Here is a 16,573-nt window from a genome sequence, read left to right as displayed (position 1 = left end):
CTTCGTGTTTATAAAAATTTTAATGTATAATAAATCAAGCAAACATTCTAGGGATATCACATAAAATTAAATCTGTAATGTTAAAACATTTTATGTTAATTTTCATGTTTAAATTATTGTTCCAATTTGAAATAATCACATATTTTCCTTACAAACCAGCTTGATTTAATTACAGTGTTTAGACATGAATAATTTCATATAAACGTATATGTTGGGAGTTAGTAGCCCATGTTATTAGGTCATACAATTTCTGCCAATTTATAATGTAGAAATAGTTTTCTTGTAATAAGCTATTTATTTTAATAGATAATGATTAAATTTGGTTGTTTTTATTGACCTATTTTGAATATATATTACATGTAAATAGTATATAATTCAAAATATATAAGTTCACAAGGTCATCTTTTTCCTGTCTCTGTTTCCTAGTTCCTCATAGTCCAAGGTATTTGGGTAGTCCTAATGGCTTGGTAGCAGATAAAGAATTTTTTCAATTTGAAAATTGATTCCACGTTGGATATATTTACAGTATTTCCTTGAATAATTATAGCTTACTTCCATAAATGCTTATTGCTTGCTAGTACAATGCATATTTAGTCCTCTCAATAGCCCTCTGAATTCTGTTATACATGGCTTGGCACCTGTAGCACAGTGGTTACGGCGCCCAGCACATACGCCAAGGCTGGCAAGTTCAAACCTGGCCCAAGCCAGCTAAACAACTAGCGGTACCTGTAGTGGGTACCTGTAGTCCCAGCTACTTGGGAGGCTAAGGCAAGAGAATCACTTAAGCCCAAGAGTTTGAGGTTGCTGTGAGCTGTGATGCCATGGTACTCTACCAACGGTGACATAGTGAGACTCTGTCTCAAAAAAAAAAAGAAAGAAAGAAAAAAAGAAAAATGCAGAAAGTAGATCGCAGGTCATGTGTCCCTCAGTCGGGAAGTACGCGTTGAGGTTGGTATACCCATCAAGGACAGTGACTACCATGGCTTCCAGTGCTTTGGCCAAACCTCAGATGCGTGGCCTCTTGGCCAGGCGCCTGCGGATTCACATTGTTGGAGCATTTGTTGTATCTCTGGGGGTTGCAGTTTTCTATATGTTTGCTGTGGCTGAACCAAGAAAGAAGGCATGTGCAGATTTCTACAGAAATCATGATTCTATGAAATATTTTGAGGAGATGAGGAAGGCTGGTGTCTTTCAGAGCGTAAAGTGATTTTGGTATATAAAGAATTTCTTTGGGCTGATTAACATAGATGTCTGTCACTGACCCGTGTTCCTGAGCTATGAATATGAGTGATAAATAAACTATTAATAAATTAAAAAAAAAAGAAAAATGTAGAAAGTGATGTTCTGAGATATTAAATAATCGGCTCAAATTTACCCAGCTCAAAAGTGTTAGATTTGGACTGGAACTCAGGCCCTCTAATACTAGAGCCCATATAGATTTATAAAAACAAAATTATTTCCAGTTCTTCCTTTTATATTTGAGACCAAAAGTCTCCACTGAAAGCCTACTTTGCAAATAATGAATAAGTTATTCAGGCTTTAGCTTATCCTAAGGAGAAGATAGCAAGTTGTTGTTTTGTTTAAAATTTAGTGAAGTATCACCATTCATGTTCGTAAACCAAAATATATTGTTTTATTATAAATATTAATATTTGAAAAGTTAAATCATCTGAACATGAAAGGTCTCTGGCCTAATCAAAAGCACCATGAGAACTAAATTTGGGATTAGGAAATTTGGAGTTTTATAATATCCCTACTATTTCAGGGCATAATTGTATATGCCTATCATTTTTAAAAAGAGGATTGAATAGTATCAGTCCATTCTGTCTTAGGCATTGTGATGGTAATATGAGGTCAGATGTTAAATGTTTTGATTTATCCATCATTCATTGAGTCTGCCTACTATATGCCCTGTGAGGCAATGTGACAGGTACAGATGAAAAAACATGGGTGCTATTTTTATTTAACTACCAATCTTCTAGGAAGAATAAGATCTATTGCAGTATAAATTAGAGTGACAAGTGCTTAGTATATTGAGCTTCTCCTCAGCTAAGCTCTCAAAGGTAACAAGCTAACTGTAGTTTCATTACATTAGTTAGTCTTAGTTTTACAAACTAAGGACCTTATCTTCACTTTATGAAAACAAATATACACAAAGCAAAGGGTTTTAATAAGCACATGAAAAGATGCCATCATTAGCCATGAGAGAGATGTGAATCAAAACCACAAGAAACTTCATCTTAACATTCACTGGGATGTCTATAATCAAAAACACAGATAACAACAAGTATTTACAAGGATGTGGAAAAATTGGAACTCTCATGCTTTGCTGGTGAAAATGTTGGCAGTTCCTCAAAGGGCTAAACATGGAGCTACCATAAGACCCAACAAGTCGGCTTCTAAATATATACTGAAGAGAAGTGAAAATCTGTAGTTACGGGCAGCGCCTGTGGCTCAGTGGGCAGGGCGCCAGCCCCATATACCGAGGGTATATACCAGGTTCTAACCTGGCCCCGGCCAGCTAAAACAGCAGTGGCGACTGCAACAAAAAAATAGCCAGGCGTTGTGGCGGGTGCGTGTAGTCACAACTACATGTAATGGCAACTGCAACAAAAAAAATAGCCAGACATGTGGCAGGAGGCTGAGGCAAGACAATCGCCCTAGCCCAAGAGCTGGAGGTTGCTGTGAGCTGTGACATCACGGCACCCTTCTGAGGGCAACAAAAAAGAAAGAAAGAAAAACAGAAAATCTATGGTTACATAAAAATTTTTGCATGACTGTTTTACTCACAGCAGTATTATAATAGCCAAAAAGTAGAAATAACTCAAACATCTATCAGGTAATGAATAGATAAATGTATTATATCCAAACTGGATATCCACATACAAATAAAAAATGAAATTGGAATTTAACTCTACCAACAAGAGAAATCAGCTCAAAATGGATTAAAGATTTATGCATAAAATCTGAGACCTTTAAACTCCTAGAAGAAAACATAGGAGAAAAAGCTCCTTTTTTTTTTTTTTTTGAGACAAGAGTCTCACATCCTTGGTAGAGTGGCTTGGCGTCACAGTTCACAGCAATGTCCGACTCTTGGGCTTAACAATTCTCTTAGGACTACCGGTACCCACCACAACACCTGGCTGTTTTTTCGTTGCAGTTGTCATTGTTGTTTAGCTGGCGCAGGCTGGGTTCAAACCTGCCAGCCTCGGTGCATGTGGCCGGCGCCCTACCCACTGAGCTCCAGGCACTGCCTGAGAAATGCTCTTGTTAGCAGTCTTGGCATTGGTATTTTGATATGATACCAAAAGCACAGGCAACAGAGGCAAACTTCAACAAGTACTACATCAAACTAAAAAGTTTCTGCATAGGTAAGGAAATAGTTAACAAAATGAAAAGGCAGCTAACTCTCAGGATGGGAGAAAATACTTATAAATGTTATATTTTTTAAGATGTTAGTTATCCAAAATATATAAAGAACTCATATAACTCAATAGAAGAAAAACGAATAAGCTGATTACAAAATGAGCCTTGCATTTGAAGAGGCCTTTTTCCAAGGAAGACATTGAAATGGTGAACAGGTATATGAAAAAGTGCTCAGCTTCATTAATCATCAGAGAAATGCAAATCACAAACTACAATGAAGCCAAGCACAGTGACAAACTACTGTAGTCGCAGCTACTCAGGAGGCTAAAATGGAAAGATGGCTTGAGCCCAGGAGTTCTGGGCTAGCCTGAACAACATAGCAAGACCTCATCTTTTAAAAACACATGCATGTGACTCCCACATTGTTAGTGGGAGTGTAAGCTGGTACAGCCGTTATGGAAAACTATATGGAATTTCGTCAAAAATTTAAAAATAAAACTATAATATGGTCCAGCAATTACTTGTCTGGACATAAATCCAAAGGAAATAAAATCAGTATGTGAAAGAGATATTTGTACTCCCGTGTTCATTGTAGTATTAGTCACAATAGCCAATATAGGGAAACTAAATGTCTCACCAGATGAATAGAGAAAGAAAATAGATGTATATATAAAGAATCGAATATTATTCACCTTTAAAAAGAAGGAAATCCTGCTATTTATAGGAACATAGGCAAACCTGGAGTACTTTATTCTAAGTGAAATGAAACAGAAACACATACTATATATTTGTAAAACTTTAAAAAGTCAAACTCATGGAAGTGGGGGGATGGGGAACCAGTGGAGAGATACTGGTTGGAGAGTATAAATTTTCAGTTTAAGATGAATGATTCTGGAGAACTAATGTACAACATGATGACTATAGTTAATAATTATGTATTGTATACTTGGAAAAAAAATGTTTATGTGACAGGGTCTTCCTTTGCATCTAGGGTGGAGTATACTGGTCTGATCATAATTCTCTGTAACCTTGAACTCCTAAGCTCAAGAAATCCTCGCACATTAGCTTCCTAAATAGCTAGGACTATAGCCATGTGCCACACCACACCCAGATAATTTTTTTTTTACTTTTTGTAGATATAGGATCTTACTGCCCAGGCTGATCTCAGATACCTCACCTCAAGCAATTCTTCTGCCTTGGCCTCCCAAAGAGCTGGGTTATATGGGTTAATAGGCTTGAGCCACCAGTCCAGTACACATAATTGAGTTTGGTTTTATTGCTTTTTGTTGTTGTTTGTTTGCTTGTTTTATAGACAGAATCTCACTCCCTTGCCCTGGGTAGAGTGCTGTGGCAATCATCATAGCTCAAAACAACCTCGAGGGCTAAAGTGATCATCTTGCCTCAGCCTCCCAAGTAAATGAGAATGCAGGCACCAGCCACAATGCCTAACTAGTTTTTTTCTATTTTTAGTAGAAACAGGGTCTAACTCTTACTCAGGCTGGTCTTGCACTTCTGAGCTCAAGCTATCCACCTGCCTCAGCCTCTCAGAATGTTAGGATTATAGCAGGTCGAGACCAGCCTGAGCAAGAGAGAGACCCCATCTCTAAAAAATAGCCAGGTGTTGTGGCGGATGCCTATAGTACTAAATAGTTGGGAGCCTAAGATGAGAGGATAACTTGAGCCCAAGAGTTTGAGGTTACTGTGAGCTATGACACACAGCACTCTATGGGGCAAGAAAGCGAGACTCAGTCTCTAAAAAGAAAAAAAAAGAAAAGCTGAAAGAAAAATACATTAAGTTTACACAGTTTAACAATTAAAAGGGTGACATACTTTCATCCTTCCTGCAACAAGTTTGTGCTAATTAAAATAACTATTTATGAAGGGCCATATACTATACTATCTCACCTATGCCAGTGGCTCAAGGAGTAGGGCACTGGTCCCATGTGCTGGAGGTGGCGGGTTCAAACCCTGCTCCGGCCAAAAAAAAAAAAAAAAGAAAAAGAAAAATCCAGAATAAGTCAATCTATAAAGACAGAAAGTATATTGGTAATTGTCATAGACTGGAAGTGTTGTAGGGAAATGGTGAGTGACTAATAGATACAGGGTTTCCTTTGGGATTAGAAAAGTATGCTAAAATTGATTGTGGTCATACTTGCACATCATTGAATAAACCATGGAGTTATATATTTTATTTTTTTTGCAGTTTTTGGCTGGGGCTGGGTTTGAACTCGCCACCTCCGGCATATGGGGCTGGCGCCCTACTCCTTTGAGCCACAGGCACCGCCCGAGTTATATACTTTATTATTTTTTTTTTCATTTGGAATTTTAGTCTTTATTGTGGTAACATATACCTGAAGTTTAACATTTTTAAACATGCAATTCAGCGGCATTAAGTAGATTTGTGCTGTTGCACAGCCACCACCACCATCCATTTCCGGAACTTTTTCATCTTCCCCAATGGAAACTCCATGTCCGAGTTATACACTTTAAATGGATGCATTGTATGATATGTGAATTAGATCTCACTAAAACTTTTATTTTAAAAACCAGATGGTATTAACAGAACTTTTAGACTTAGATCACTTGGTACATCTAAGAACAAAGCATCCAAAGAGATTAATAATTAGACATAGGGCAGCGCCTGTGGCTCAGTCGGTAAGGCACCGGGCCCCATATACCGAGGGTGGCAGGTTCAAACCCGGCCCCGGCTGAACTGCAAACCAAAAAATAGCTGGGCGTTGTGGCGGGCGCCTGTAGTCCCAGCTACTCGGTAGGCTGAGGCAAGAGAATCGCTTCAGCCTAGGAGTTGGAGGTTGCTGTGAGCTGTGTGATGCCATGGCACTCTACCAAGGGCAATAAAGTGAGACTCTGTCTCTACAAAAAAATAAAAAATAAAAAAATAATTAGACATATATTCATTTGTAGAAGTTTTTTGTTTTTTGTTTTTCTTGAGACAGAGTCTCACTTTGTTGCCCTCGGTACAGTACCATGGCATTATAGCTCACAGCAACCTCAAACTCTTGGGCTTGAGTGATCCTCTTGTCTCAGCCTCCTGAGTAGCTGGGACTACAGGCGCCAGCCTCAACACCTGGCTATTTTTAGAGACAGGGTCTTGCTCTGGTTCAGGCTGGTCTCCAACCTGTGAGCTCAAGCAATCCACCCACCTTAGCTTCCCAGAGTGCTAGGATTACAGACGTGAGCCACCGTACCAGCCATCATTTGTAGAATTAAAGGCATAAATTTATAAAGGGAAGAGTATGTAATACCTTGAAGAGATGGATAAAAGTATTGTTATTTTTTCCTTAATTTTATAAAGAAATTTTAACTTATTGTTCCATAGGCTTAATTAATCAAGCTAAACTGAAGCATTAATTAGCTGAGATGCCCAGAGCCTATAATGAGAAGAAAGGATGCAAAGTCCTTCGTAAGAATAGATCTTGGGCTCAGCACCGTAGCTCAAGCGGCTAGGGCGCCAGCCGCATACACCAGAGCTGGTGTGTTCGAACCCAGCCCGGGCTGCCAAACAATGACAACTGCAACAAAAAAATAGCCACGTGTTGTGGCGGATGCCTGTAAGTCCCAGCTACTTGGGAGGGTGAGGCAAGAGACTTGCTTAAGCCCAACAGCTTGAGGTTGCTGTGAGCTGTGATGTCACGGCACTCTACCCAGGGTAACAGCTTGAGACTCTGTCAAAAAAAAAAAAGAATAGACCTTGGCCTAAGGCTTTGAATTTTAATGGAGGCAGAGTTGTCCGTTTTGTGGTAAGTATTAACTTATTTATTCCACTGTATTTCCTATTGGATAAATACACTGTAGTATTTATAGTGAAACCCAGATATTGGTAAACCAGTGAGGAAGAATGGATTCCAGAACTTTATAGATCACCAATTCTATTGCCTGCCTATTCATCAGGCATATGCAATCGACCTACCTATCAAGATGATGGATTAACTGTGGCTCTTCATCACTCCTTTACCAGGCCATCCATTGTGTCCAAAATCTATTTGTAATTCAGTTATGTGGAGATTAAAATGCATTTCTACACAGAAATTAACACGTACAAATGCTGGTTCACTTAATGTTATTCCATAAAGGCTTAACAATTAATGAAGCTAAGTTGAAGCATTAATTAGGTAAGATGCCCAGTATGTATAGTGAGAGGAGAGGAAGAAAAGTCCTTCCTAAGGATAAATCTTGGTCTGAGGTTTGGAATTTTGAATGGGGCAGAGTTGTCCACTTTGTGATGAACTCATATTTGGAATTTAATAAATATGATTATCTTGGCTGGGTAATCCTAGCACTCTGTGAGGCCAAAGTGGGTGGATTGCCTGAGCTCACAAGTTTGAGACCAGACTGAGCAAAAGCAAGACTGTGTCTCTACTAAAAATAGAAAAACTGAGGCAAAAGGATCACTTAAGCCCAAGAGTTTGAGGTTGCTGTGAGCTATGACACTATGGCACTCCACGCAGGGAGTGCCATGTGTAGAGACTCTGTCTCTAATAATAATAGTTAATATGCTTATTTCCTCTTTGATCATTTAACTCATTTGGACCTTTTTCTTAAAGAGTAAATACCTTTCTTGTTTGTTTTTTGAGGGGTGGTAGTTTCTTTTTGGTTTTTTTGTTTGTTTGTTTTGAGACTGTGTCTAACTCTGTGGCCCTAGGCTAGAGTGCCATGGCTTCAGCCTAGCTCACAGCCATTTAAAACTCCCGGATTCAAGTGATCCTTCTGTCTCAGGCTCCCAGGTGGTCGGAACTACAGGTATGTGTCATTGCTCCCAGCTAATGTTTCTATTTATAATAGAGATGGAGGGTCTCACTCTTGCTCAAGGTGGTCTGGAACTCTTGAACTCAAGTGATCTTCCCACCTTGGCCTCCGGGAGTGCTAGGATTACAGGCTTGAGCCAACAGCGCACAAGGAAGGGTGAATATCTTCAATTTTTTTCTCTAGCCTTTCTCTGTTACAAGCAAAATAGTTCTTCCTTTCCTGGAGTACTTTGAAGTGTTTATTAAAATAAATAAACATGGATAGTCGCTGTTTCATGGGGAAGTTTGGGGTAGTGTACCCTAAAGCAGCTACTCCCTCAGGTAACATCTCTTTCATATGACTATATTATAAACATATCATTTATATCATGGAAAAGGGGGTTTGTTCTTTTTTTTTTTAATTTTTAATTTTATTATTTTTTTTTATTGTTGGGGATTCATTGAGGGTACAATAAGCCAGGTTACACTGATTGCAATTGTTAGGTAAAGACCCTCTTGTAATCATGTCTTGCCCCCATAAAGTGTGACACACACCAAGGGGGGGTTTGTTCTTTTAAAGAGGTCATTTCTATTTATTTCTGTGTTAAGGGGTTTAAATTATTATTATTATTATTATCATTATTATTATTATTATTGTTTTAAGAGACAGAGTCTCACTTTGTTGCCCGCGGTAGAGTGCTATGGTGTCACAGCTCACAGCGACCTCCCAGCTCTTGGGCTTAGGCAATTCTCTTGCCTCAGCCTCCTGAGTAGCCAGAACTACAGGGGCCAGCCACAACGCCCGGCTATTTTGTTGTTGTTGTTGTTGTTGTTGCAGTTTGGCCAGGGTTGCGTTTGAACCCGCCACCCTCAGTATATGAGGCCAGTGCCCTATTTACTGAGCCACAGGTGCTGCCCGGTTTAAATTATTTTTAATCAGCATCCAGCAGTGAGTTCTGGGGTGATGGTCATTCATATCTTAATCCATTACTTTTCATAAAAGATAAGATTTTTTCCTGTAATGGTTCATTTGTATGACTCTTTTATTTCTCACCAGAAATCACAAAGTCCATTTCCTCTGACAGTATAATAAGTTTCATAGCATCTGACTATAGTTGTACTTACATGCAAAAGATTAAAGGTACAGGTTAGTAAAGAAACAGTAAGAAGCCACTGACAATACAAACATCATAGTAGAATTTGTATTTTTAATGTCATAATCACTAACTTAGAAAAAATATAAACTATGGATCGTAAATATATTTTAAATAATTCAATTATTTTCTTAAATAATTTATTATATGTACATTTATTTTGTACATATTTGCTCAAATGTTTTTCCAAAAATATTTTTCTCTCCTTATGCTAAAATAAATAAAATTTATAGATGTTATGTAGAGCCTCTGTTGAAAAGATCTGCTACTGTCAGCTCCCCCTACCTTATCTTGACTTCTTTTTTTTTTATTAAATCATAGCTGTGTACATTGATATATTCATGGGGACATATCTTGACTTCTTAGTGATTAACATGTTAATAACAAGTGTGAATGCTGTTAATTAATTTCAGCATTAACACCTTATGTTTCTTATTATTCATAATTCAACTGAAGACGTTTCAAGTTTTTAACTAAGTGGTAGTTATTGTAAGTAGTCCCCTGGTTATGAATGAGATAGATTCTGTAGGTTTGTTCTTACGTTGAATTTATATGTAAGTTGAAACAGGTACATTTACTTATTACCTGTAATAGCCCCTGCTCATAAGTGCAAGTTGTACATCAGTCAGATGTTTGTAACTCAAGGACTTACTATAATAGCCTCCATTTGTAAGTGTGAGCTGTATGTCACTCAGGAACTGCCTATATATAATTTTTATTTAATGAAGTAAAAAGGTGTTGCTAATGCTATTAATAATAATTCCTATATTCCTATATTTGTTTATAACATACTTTTATATATTCACTTATTGTTACACAATACTTTTTAAGTGTCTTTGAGTGAAGGAAAGTGTTTTACATATAAAAGAAGTTACTTGGAATGTCTGTCGTAACACATCTTGGTATGTTTACGCCTGCTTGAAGGAAAGAGTAAATTATTTTCTTAGAACCCCACAGTTATGTAGGTAGTTCAACTCCTGATCTGCACTGAGCCATTTAACTTCTTTTTTTTTTTAATTTTTAGAGATAGAGTCTCACTTTATCACCCTTGGTAGAGTGCAGTGGCATCACAGCTCACAGCAACTTCCAACTCCTGGACTTAGGCGATTCTCTTGCCTCAGCCTCCCAAGTAGCTGGGACTACAGGCGCCTGCCACAATGCCCAGCTATTTTTTTTGTTGTTGTTGTTGCAGTTTAGCGAACACTCCACCCTCGGTATATGGGGCCGGCACCCTACCCACTGAGCCACAGGGGCCACCCTATTTAACCTCTCTTAACCTTGGTTTCTTTATTTAAAGGAAGTGGGTGTTGAGCCTTACCTAAATCACAAAGTGAAATGAAAGTTATCGTTTAATGAGAATTCTAAGAAAGGATAATGGAAACGATCAAGAATAAATGAAAGCATCAGTTTGCTTTCCTCTCTCAACAGAGTTGAATTTGTACCACGAACTAACCTTTTTAAAAAAGGTAGTTTTTTTTAAAAAGCTTTTTAAACATCAATACACTAATGACTGTAATATTTTTATTTGAATTATCTCACTAGTTATTTAGAATTAATTGAAACATACAGCTTAAATATATTTTTATTACCTTTAAATACAGAAGTTGGGAAAAAATAAATAGTTTGTTAGCCAAAACCCAGCAAAGATGTTGGAAACAGATTCTGCCAGGTAAATGCTGAAATAGATAGTATATACTTTAAAGAGCTTTAACTTTTCATTTATACTGATTTAAGAGTGATAATTTATCTCTTGTACATTCTAATTACTATTTTTTTGGCGGGTAGGGGAAAATCTTGTCATAATTACGTAACCCTTGTTTAATTTACTTTCCCAGGAATCCTGCCAACCTACCCCTCCACTAATATGTGCTATTCATTTTGAAGATTCAAGAGGGTGATGTGTTAGGTGGCTTTTTAAATCTAGTCACTGGTCAAATCATTTGTCAAAGAGAGCTTATTAACCATTCCTCTGTACCAAATGTGAAACACCAAGCAAGGTTGCATGTGGAAGCATAATGGGAGATGATGGTAGAAAAGAAGATAAGGGTTAGAAGGACCATGTATTCCATGTTTAGGAGTATAAACTGTATACTGAGAACCATAAAATCCTTTTTGAGTCTCACTCTCTTGCCCCAAGTAGAGTGCTGTGGTCTTATCATAGTTCACAGCAACCTGAGTCTCTTGGGCTTAAGTGATCCTCTTGGCTCAGTCTACCAGGTAGCTGGGGCTACAGGAGCCCACCATGATGCCCAGCTAGTTTTTCTATTTTTAGTAGAGACAGAGTCTCACTCTTGCTTAGGCTGGTCTCGAACCAGATTGCTAGTATTACGGGCATGAGCCACCATACCCGGCCCATAAAATCCTTTTGTAGCGTGATATTCTTGGCAGAATTTCTTTCTGCAGTATGTCCCTGGTCTCGCAGGTTCTAAGCATGAACCTATGGACCAGAGATCAGTGATGAGATAGGATTTATTAAATAGAAAGGCATACAAAAGAATATAAAGAGCACCAGAGCTTCTGGAACAGGGAAAGACCCAAGTGGGAAGTCTCTCACGGATCTTTTTTTCTACAGAGATAGAAGGTCTTCAGAATTATACTTGGTCAAGACTTAGCAGATGGAAAATACCTTTTCAATGTTGATGAGTGTATTATCAAATGAATGCAGTCCCTCCAGCTCAGAGCAAAATGGCAGGGAGTCCACTTACTTGTCTAGGCCTAAGAAATTCACATGAAATTGCCAAGGCTTGGGAAACACGGGTCCTTGTCCAGCCCTGAATGGGGGAACCCCATTTTTATCAGTACAAAACTAATTTGGAAGAGCGAAAGGGTGGATATATAGTAAATGAAATATAGAAGATAAATATCTTCAACCTTTCTTTCATTTCTTGTTGCCTTCTAAGTATGTAAACTAGCCCTTTGGATTTTCTCTTATTTCTATAGTACAATGATTTAAAAATTTCTTTAGCTGTCAAAAGTCAAATACAATGTAGTCCAAAGATTGTGATCAGATTTTTACATTGATTTTATAAACTGTAGTGTATTTGATTAGACTATAAAGCACCCTATGGTTCTTATTTATTTCCATTTTGGAAGCTTTGAAGTTTTTTTGTTTTTATGATGCTTTAACCAAACATTTTCAATCTTACAGTCTCCAGTAATAATTTTTTTATTTTTTTGTTTATGTCTGTATGCTGACTATTAAATCAATAACTATACTATTTGTGATAATTTACTTAAATCTCTCTCTGCTACTCCATTCCCTCTTAGAAGGGGTAGAATGGGTACTATAAGGCCTCTTATATTCAGTAGTTGGGGCCTGTGAATTAAACCAACGAAAAGATTAACAGGAGGAAAGGTTTATTTTGCATGCACATCAGAGAGTTATCAAACCAAATGGGGTCCACTTCCCTGGCACAGTAGAGCCAGACATAGAAGGTGAGAGTTGCCCCAGGAGAAAAAGATATTTTTATTACCTGTAAAATGCCATATAAGGAGAATGAACATTAATGCTTGAAACTGGAACTCAGCTTCTTATGGCTTACATGCCAGTGTTTAGGGAATATTTTTGGCTTTTTTTTATTAAGTCAAAGATTTCTATTTCTGTTTTCCTTTTAGACAAAGATCGTATAAGAATCACAGATGAAACAGATGAAAGATCATTCACAAATCACATTGTACCTCAATAATAAAAATACAAATTCTAAATTTTTAAAAAATAAATTTTTAGTGACCCAGATGGCTGAGAAAATGCTGCCAGGGTTTTGTGGTCTACCACAACATTTTCTAAATCAGTGACAAAGATGCTGCCTATCTTGGCTATATTATTTCCCACCATGAGAAGAGGAGCCTCAGTACATGGAAAATGCTTATTTCAGAAAATTGGCAGTAGCTAGCTTTGAAGGGAAGTCAGTTTAGTTGAAATTGTTATTGGGACTCAAGAATCACTATCTTCTCTGGCCCCTGGAATAGGGGTTATGGAGGCACATACACTTCCAGGAAGTTCTTGGCTCAGCATATCACTCACATCTTCAACAGCTAGACCCTGTAGCACCATCTGTAGGGCTTCATGGGAGGGTCACATCCAATGCAGAAGTAGACGTTTTTCTGGTATGTTACATAGCTATTCCTTCAGGGCAGAATGCAGCTGGGTTGTGTGAGATACAAAGTCTGCTTTCTTGGAATAATCGTCAAACTGCATGGAATAGACAAGTGATGCCTTCCTACTCCTCAATCTTGATGCTTTTGTCACAGGGAGTTGGCAGGTTGCTTTGACATTGGTTTGGAAGTAGGAACTAGATGTCTAACTTCTTCTGCAGGAAGCCATCATCATTGGGCAACAAGGCAAAGGAAACAGGGACTGTCATCCCCATCCCGATTCCTTTAGCATTGGTGCCTACCACACACTTCATAACTTTGGGCATTGCTTCCTGCAGAACCTCATCCACAGGCTTGTCTCTCACTTCCACTGTGGCAGGCCTTTTCCTCATAGGACACTTCTTCCTTACCCCCTTTGCTCAGGACCAGCCAAGGTCATCCATGTTCGTAACAGTGAGTTCTTGATCCCCTGCAACATGTTGTACCTGTCACCACTTTAAAAAAAAAAACAACAGGAGGTCTTACTCCTGTCCTCCAGACTGGAGTGCAGTGGCCTTCCATGTAGTTAGGGCTACCAGCTTGCATTGACATGCCCTCTGGCTTTTTTTTTTTTTTTTAGTTTTTTGTGTAGAGAGAGTATCGTACAAGGTTGGCCAGGCTTGTCTCAAAATTCTATCCTCAAGCAATCCTCCTGAGAGAGGACACGTGGGAAAAAATGAAATTTGAAAGAACAAAGGGTTTCTTAGAGAAGCCCAAGGACACACCTGCAAGGTCTTTTCCATAGTAACCCAACTCTTAAGAATTTGTAAAACTTAGCTTCCTGGGTCCTTGAAACTAACACTTGCTGTTTGCTTCCGTTTCTGTAAACCCTGCACATGATTGGACATCTCTAATGAGAGGTAATATGGTAATTCCTTTGTCTTTCTACTTGTAAGTTCAATAAAAGAACAGGGGCAGAGCTGTTTGGGGAGCTCGGTCATTTTGGATTCTAGTCTGCCGCAGCTACACCAACTGAAATAAAACCCTTCTTCTATCACCAGTGATCAGGTGATTCTCTCTACTTGCTCTCTAGTGGGCCTAGATTCATACAATACTCCCTGTCTCAAAGGTATGAAATTATAAGCATGAATCACCACGTTCAGCCTGAAGCCAAGACTTTTAAAGGTATAAGGCAGGCCTGGTCCCAAGAGCCAGGATATCTTGAAATAGGGGTGAGAGTGAAGAATAAGTGGATTCAGTGATTCTTGGATTAGGGGAAAGGAACATTGAGATGGGTGTGACAGGCCCCTCAGGGAAATTTTAAACAAAGAATGGAGGTCAGAATCCAATTCCTTAGTTTCCCCTTAGCTGCATTTTCCAGCCATTGGGGGCTTCTGAAAAACAACTCAAGATCATATGCTAAGAAGCCATCTTTTAATTTTCATAGGGAAAGAAAACACTTCTTGATGTAACTGGGTTCATGAACAAATTTCAATAACTCCTGCATTTTTTAAATTACTTCTCTTAACTAACGAATTGATCTTTTGAGTTGTTTCCCAGAAATGGTGGATTTTAAAGGAGTTAAGGTTCTGAAGGCCCCGGTAGACTTCCGGACACCAACACTTGCTGTTCACCACAACCTGCCCCCAAAGCACGAAGCTCCTTGTTAGCTACACCATGACCAGCCTCGAGGCACATGGCTCTTCCTTTAAAAATCTATAATCTCTTTCAATTGGGAGACAGATTTGAGTCAGCTTCTCCTGTTCTCTTAAAAAGATGTCCTTTGTATGAAAAATTCCTTTCTTCCTTGACAGTCCTAGTTGTGGCAATAATTGGATCTCTGTGCCTTGAGCAACTGGATCTAGGCCAAAACCTCCTGCTGTCTCAGTTTCGTTAACTCTGACTAGGGCCTTGTTCTCATCAGGTTGCCCATTCACTTTGTGAGGCTATGCAGCTGTCTGAAACTTCCCCTAAAGGAACCCAAGACTTTCCTTTCTTCTTAGGGGCCTACCATTTCCCTCAAAGGGGTCTCTGCGGTGTCTCAGGAGACTGTGCAAGAAAGAATTGAACCCTCCCTAAGAGCTAGTTAGACCTAGGAGTGCATGTATCATTTTAACAAAGAGAAATAAGGGGACCAACCCAGTGGATCCTGCCTGTAATTCTAGCACTTCGGGGCTGAGACAATTGGATAGCTTGAGCTCAGGAGTTGGAGACCAGCCTGAGAAAGAGCAGCTCTACTCTGCTAAAAACCAGCTCTACTAAAAACAGAAAAACTACTGAGGCGTTATGGCAGGCGCTTGTATTCCCCGCTACCCAGGAGGCTAAGGCAAGGAGATTGCCTGAGCCTAAGAGTTTGATGTTGCTGAGAGCTATGATGCCATGGCACCCTACCATGGCACCCTACCTATGGTGACAGAGTAAGACCCTGTCTCAAAAAACAAACAAAAAAAGAGTAATTAAAGTATAGAGAAAATATTAGGTAAAGTGAAACTAGACAAAAGGGGGCTTGGGCTTCTGGTATAGTGGAGTATAGAACTGTGGGAAGGAGACTAGGAAATGCCTGGTAAGTAAAGATTGTTTAGTAAGGTTTGTGATAAAGACTGAAGTGAGAAGCATGTCTCCCTCTTTTCTAGTACTGGAGTGGTGGACACCATCACAAATGTAAATTTCCTTCACAAAAGGGAAATTTATGCTGAGCTTGTAAGCAGAAAAGGGAAGACTGAGAACTCTTCTGTGTGCTATTCCTTAATGGCCTTTAGCTCAAAATAATCCTTATACCAAAATGGCATATTGGGGGTGTCATATTGTGATCCTCTTTACTGTGGACTACTCTCTAATACCAGGGCACTGAATTAAGGTAATTCGGAAGGCTTAGCTTAGCTAACATACCCTGCTGCTCTGTGTCAATCTTTCACCTTAGCTTTGTTGTTGAAACCACAAGGAAGTTTCATTCAAGGTCTGGTTGCTTATCACATAAAGATCCAACTGTTGAGATAAAAAGGATTGCCAAGAAAGAAAGGAATTTTTAATACAACAGACATCTTGTCAACAGAACAGAAAAAGCTGCCTCACGTGCAGCTCTCTATCTGATGGAGATCATGGGCTTTTTAAGGAAGAACCAGCATACTGGTGAGTCTGCTCTGCACTGGGGCCTTCAGAATCTCAACTCCTTTTTTTTTTTTTTAGCAACAAAGTCTCACTTTGTAACCCTCGGTAGAGTGCCATGGAGTCACA

General features: G+C 38.8%; 1 protein-coding gene and 1 pseudogene across 2 annotated transcripts in view; one reads left to right on the top strand and one right to left on the bottom strand.

The window, feature by feature from the left end:
* The window catches only part of ADK (adenosine kinase), a 599,854-nt gene that overhangs the window by 291,609 nt on the left and 291,672 nt on the right, over window positions 1-16,573 (top strand). The window lies entirely within an intron of this gene.
* Window positions 13,006-13,838, bottom strand: LOC128582299 (heme-binding protein 1-like; annotated as a pseudogene).

Source organism: Nycticebus coucang, chromosome 3 (genome assembly GCF_027406575.1).
Source record: "Nycticebus coucang isolate mNycCou1 chromosome 3, mNycCou1.pri, whole genome shotgun sequence".
In the NCBI taxonomy this organism is placed as follows: domain Eukaryota; kingdom Metazoa; phylum Chordata; class Mammalia; order Primates; family Lorisidae; genus Nycticebus; species Nycticebus coucang.
This window is presented reverse-complemented; position numbering and strand designations above follow the sequence as displayed.